Source organism: Galeopterus variegatus, unplaced genomic scaffold, assembly GCF_000696425.1.
Source record: "Galeopterus variegatus unplaced genomic scaffold, G_variegatus-3.0.2 Scaffold1672, whole genome shotgun sequence".
In the NCBI taxonomy this organism is placed as follows: Eukaryota; Metazoa; Chordata; class Mammalia; order Dermoptera; family Cynocephalidae; genus Galeopterus; species Galeopterus variegatus.
In genome coordinates, this window is record NW_007727783.1 from 257663 (window position 1) to 263409 (window position 5747).

Below are 5747 nucleotides of genomic sequence, written 5' to 3' on the forward strand. Positions count from 1 at the left end.
AGAACAGTGGGTCTTGGAGTGGCTCAATCACAGTGGTAAGCTCAAGATAACTTTTGTGGATGAGGACTGAATGTTTCAGCTGGGTGGATGTCAAGAAACGGGCAAGAATTCCAGTGGGTGTTATTCCTGTGTGACCTCAGAGAGCTGATAGACAATCTGATGGCAGAGGCAGGGCCAGTGCAGTCATAGCCCAAAGTGGTCCGGGAGGAAAAAGACACCTTGGGACTCAGCCCAGGATTCTTCTGGTGTATTGTGTGGAGGGGAGAAGTGAAATCAAAGAGGAAGATTTGTCTTTCTCCCGAGAGCCTCCTGAGGGCAGAGGACATGTCTTATGCATCTACACCCACAGTTCCAAGCAGAGTGCCTTGCACGTAGTGGCTACTTAATAAATGTTTAACACTTGAATGCTTGGCTGTTTGGCTGGCTCTGGGGGACATGGATGATATGAGAAGCTGTGGAAGCCACTGAAGCCGTTTGCTGTCTTCTCTCCTCCAACTTCCTCAGCTCTCTTCTGTGTTGTCCCACCTCTCCTTTAAGCCGGAAGATGTTCCTAGAGATTACTGCTCTCTAAGTGGACAGCAGGTATTGAGGAAGGTGACTAGGTCTCAGCTTGCAGCCTGTGGGTCCCCTCCTCCTCTGGGTTCCCACTGTCAGACAGGATCCATGCATTCTGTAGGATTCCACTCAGCCCTTCACCCAGTCATCAGATTGTCATTCACATTCCCTTCAAGTCTTTCTGCCTTTCATCTCATTTCAGCAGGCAGGGACATGTCACCGCTGGAAGCCTGGTGTTACCACATGTGCACACAACACACACATGCATACACACCTTTCCCTGTCTCTGAGCCATTGTCTGGCTCTCTGCCCCTGGGCCTGGCCCATCTTTATGAGATCTAGGCCCTTCTTATCCAGGATGCTGAATCTGGCCTCTCATGGGAGAGAGCTGGGCATATTGCACGTCTGCAGTGTTGCCCTCCCTCAGGGGTTTGAGGATGATCCACCCATATGGCAGAACCTTCCAGAGAGAAGCGAAACCAGGAGCCTGACCTCATGATGCCCGCAGAGCCTGGCACGGAGGGTATGAGCTCTGCTGTCCTGGCCCCAGCCCAGTTCTCTCTTCTAGAATCCACACCTTCTCTGGCTCCCCTCCAGGCTGACAAGATCTGCCCCAACTGGGGTAAGCATGGCATAGAGAACGGGGGATGGCAGGGAATGGAGGGGACCTCTGCTACAGGGCCTCGATCAAATCATTCCCTGCCTCTGTGCCTCAGTTTCCCCTTGAGAAATTCTGCCCCTGTTCCCAGGGTTAGGAAGGAGCTCAGCACTGGGAGAGAAACCCACAGTCATGTTGTGTTCCCTTGCAGCCAGGAGCCGCCCTTCCCGCCCCTTGCTAGTTGGTGACGCCGGCCCAGCAAGGCAGGGTCCTGCAGGATGAAAGCTCAGAGAAGCCAGAGCAGGAATAATAATGATAATCATCGGCTGTGGCGTCTTAACCATCCAGGAATGTGAGGCCCCACGCCCTGTGTGCCTCACACCCCAGGACACTGCAAGGGCTCCTCTCCCTTCATTTTATTGCAGCGATCCCACACTCTGCCATGCCCAGCCCAACCCATTTGGGTTCCCAAGGACTACTGTCCAGCCACTGGCTCGTCCACCACCCAGGTTCCATGGGAAGATCCTCCTCAGCAAGACCCAAGCCAGCAGCAGGGTAGGACGCCCAGCTACTTGGAAACTCAGGCTTCAGGCTTTCCCAGAGAGGCAGTCTGCCTGCCCCTGGCCTAGAGCACTTTCCCACAGACCCATCTGTGTCTGGTCAGTGCAAGGGCCAGGAGCTTTGATTGTGTCAACCCAAACCTGGATTCAAGTCCTGGCTGGACCACGAACTAACTAACCACAGGACCCTGGAGAAGTTTTGTTTTGTTTCGAACTTCTTTGGGTTCACTCTATCACCTGCCCAAAAACTTTCCAAGGCTCCCCACTGCTCACTGAAAGTAAACTCTGAATCTCACAGTCCAACATGTGGCTGTTTAAAATCTGGTTCCAATACACCTTCACTCTATCACCTGCCCAAAAACTTTCCAAGGCTCCCCACTGCTCACTGAAAGTAAACTCTGGATCTCACAGTCCAACATGTGGCTGTTTAAAATCTGGTTCCAGTACACCTATTGAACACTGCTCTTCTCCTTCACCCTCTAGATGCCAGCTGGAAATAACTACTCACCATTGGTCATACATATCCCATGCCTTTCCATTTGGGGGATTTGCTGCTTCTGTGGAAATGTCCTTACCCCCATCTCCACCTGGCTGGACCCTCCTAGCCTTGAAGGCCCAGGCCAGAGGTCATCTCGTCTATGACTATGCTTGACCCTCATCCCACCTAGGACCCTTGGCTCCTCTTTGTCTGAGCTTCCCAAGCTCTGTACCCACCCATTGCAGTGGTTATGTGCATATCCTAACTTGTTCACTGGATCATCAGTGTCTCATTCATCTTGTGTCTCCTTGGTGCTTAGTACAGCACCTTGCACAGGGCACAGGCTCAATAAATAAGTGTTGAACATAAATTATGGAGGATAGTCATCCCCACCCTAATAACTTCCCCATATACAAATGTGCTTTGAAAAGTAAAAATAATAATAATTATTTTTTTTCCTATTAATACAGTATTTACTTGTCTTCCCTCTGTCAAACCGTGAGCCAAGCACTTTCCCCAGGCTGCCTGGGGAGATAGGAGAAGGAACATACAGGGCAGATGGGACATGGGAGAAAGAACTATGGGAGGTGGAGACAGCTCCTTCACGTGGCGAACAGGATGAAAAAGGTCACCATTATGCAAAAGCGCCCCATGGCCTCCGAGAGGGCAAAGCCCAGAATGGTGTAGGAGAAGAGCTGTTGCTTCAGAAAAGGGTTCCTGGCATAACTGATGATGAGACTCCCAAACACAGTCCCAATCCTAGCCCCAGAGCCAGGTACCCCAACTGTGGCAGCCCTAGCCCCAATGAACTTGGCTGCTGTGTCAGTGTCCCTTGAAATGGCACTGGTTTGGAAGTTGTGGCTAGGGACAAGTGAGGTCAGGGGATGCGGGACTTCCAAGTTGCTGAGGCTCTCATCTGTCAGTGTCTCTGATTATTTCAATCCCACTGTAGACAGTGGTCAGCCCAGCAGCTGAGAGGTGCTCCTGACCAAGGAGGAGATGGAGACAAACTTGGAGCAAGCGTACATTTTCAGGGGGTGAGGGGTTGTAGCAGGAGAGCTGCTCCCAGTGCAGAGAAGACAGAAAAAAAATTATTTTAATATACAATTTTATGGGTGTGTTTTCTTGGCTTGAGAGAGCACACAAAGGCCAGGACAGCCCCTCCCCGCACCCCAGCTTCCTCTGTAGGTGGGACACAGGCACCCAGGTCTCAGTGAAGGCATGGGCTCCCTGGCTTTGGCTCCTTGGATGACACACAGAACACTCTCCTTGGCCAGTTGCTGATCCAGATTGATTTTGGACTCTGTCTAGTAGAAGGTAGGCTCTTCTCTCCTTAGAGAATGACAATCCCAACCTTTTGGGGCTTCATTTTTTCTAAGCCCCAGCAGTCTCCATGCCCCATAGGACACATACACCAGAAGGACCCCTGGATTCACATTGTATTAAGAGATTAACAGTTGAGGGCCGAGCCCGTGGCGCACTCGGGAGAGTGCGGCGCTGGGAGTGCAGCAGCGCTCCCCGCCGCGGGTTCGGATCCTATATAGGGATGACTGGTGCGCTCACAGTGCTCACTGGCTGAGCGCGGTGCGGCCGGTCTCAAAAAGGACAAAAAAAAAAAAAAAGAGATTAACAGTTGAAAGTGTTTAGAAACCCCTCACCTGGGTCCTTACTGGAACTGCTTGGAGCAGTGTAAACCATCGCTGCCTATTAGTGTTGTCAATAATAGTAACAATAACTTTGGCAGCACCTTGTATTTACTTAAGGCTTTTCTCCAGGGAGCAAAACTAATCTTTCCTGCATCTCCAGCAGGAAAAGGACCAAGACGATGACAGACAAATGAGCCATTGCGGCCACACTCTGGAATACAAGCATCCTTTGTTCCAAGAGGTAAACGCAATGCATAATATTTCAGATATATAGAACTGATAAAGTGGGAAACCAGTTCATTCCCTGGGATCTGAAATCCATGACTTAAGAATCTTTGCCCAAATTAAATTCTGTGTGAAATGACAACCCTCAAACTGAGATGTTACATCTCATTGAAAATAAAATTTGAGCATGCACTCTTAATGTACATTCAATTATTTATAAAATTGTATACACAACCCACTATCATTAGTATTTGAAGACACAATATATATTTGGGGTGAGGTTCATTTTTAACGATGGTAGATATGTAAGTCCACATTTAAGAGTCGCCTTGATAATTATAAATTTCAAAAAAAAATGTTCTTGACTGTCTTCCTGTTAGACCTATGAGACTGTCACTATTTTAACCTCATAATGGGGCTGACAAAGAGCTAGCATGAGAAGAAAGGCCAGTTTTGCCGTTTTCTTTCATGCTACCGCTTGCTGAGTTAGGATGATTTTTAATCTGCAGTCTCTTTGCAGGAATCTTTTTAAGCCCCTTGTCCATTTTGCAAAGGTTAATTTAGTTCAAGTTAGATACTGTAATCCCTGATGTCCTTTGATCAGGCAAGGTAAACTTTGATGCTTTCTGATTTTCTGGCCATGAACTAAAGAGTGAGGGAGGCCTATCAGCCCTGGTACACCTCCCATGCTTCCCACAGGGGACCCTATATCTCCGTAAAGGACACCACTAACTGCCCAGTTGCCAGACTACAGATCACAGCTGGTCTCCCCTTTTCACCCCTGTTATGCTTCCAAATTAATCCAGTTTCTAAGATCCCTCCCCTGTTTGTCTCTGGCCCTGACCTCTGCTGGGTCCACTAACCAGTTGGCCTCCCTGCCACCATTCCTGTCTCTTTTATTTACCTTTCACATTTCTGCCAGAGAAGTCTTTCAAATGTGCAAATATGCTTCAGGTTTCCCCTTTCCTAGTCTCGCCATTTGCCTCATGCCCACAGGATAAAGTGCAAGCTTTAGGCGGAGCATTGTAAGGCCAGTTCCTGCTGACCTTTCCAAACTGGTCATCCCAGTCACTCTCCCTGCTTTTGAGCCCCAACCAACCACCCTGGAGCCACCACTCTGTGTACCATGCTCCCTCTTACTCAGACTATCTTTTCATGTTCCTCTTTCTTGGCCTGGTGAGTTATATTACTTAACTCCGAGACCAGTTTGCCTTGCCCCTTCCCGACACTTAAGGCAGAGAAAGTTACTCCATGTCTCTGCACCCTAGCACGTGCTATGAAACTCTCTTGTATTCTGCTGAAATGTGACTGTTTAGTTGCTTGTATCCTCCATGAGATATTGGTTCTTAAACACTTGGGTGGGCCCATACCTTATTTATCACTCTACCCTCCATTCCCTGACTCCCTCCTGGCCTGGTGGGGTGACAGGCACTTTAGGAAGAGTTGTTTCGTCCATGCAAGGTGTCAGGAACTTCTTTCCCATCCACCTGCCCTGCCCTCTACCCGACCCCCAATAGCTGACATTTATAAAGTAATTGCTAGGGACCAGATACTGTTCTAGCAGCCTTGGCTCTTTTAGCTAACTTAATCCTCAGTGACAGAGTCAGGAGTCAAACACAGGCACCTAGATCCAGAGTCCTGATCTTTTTTTTTTTTTTTTTTTTTTTTTTTTTTTTTTTTTTTTT

General features: G+C 48.7%; 1 pseudogene; it reads right to left on the reverse strand.

The window, feature by feature from the left end:
* Positions 1-2793: 2793 nt before the first annotated feature.
* Positions 2794-3267, reverse strand: LOC103595074 (annotated as a pseudogene).
* Between the last annotated feature and the right edge of the window lie 2480 nt (positions 3268-5747).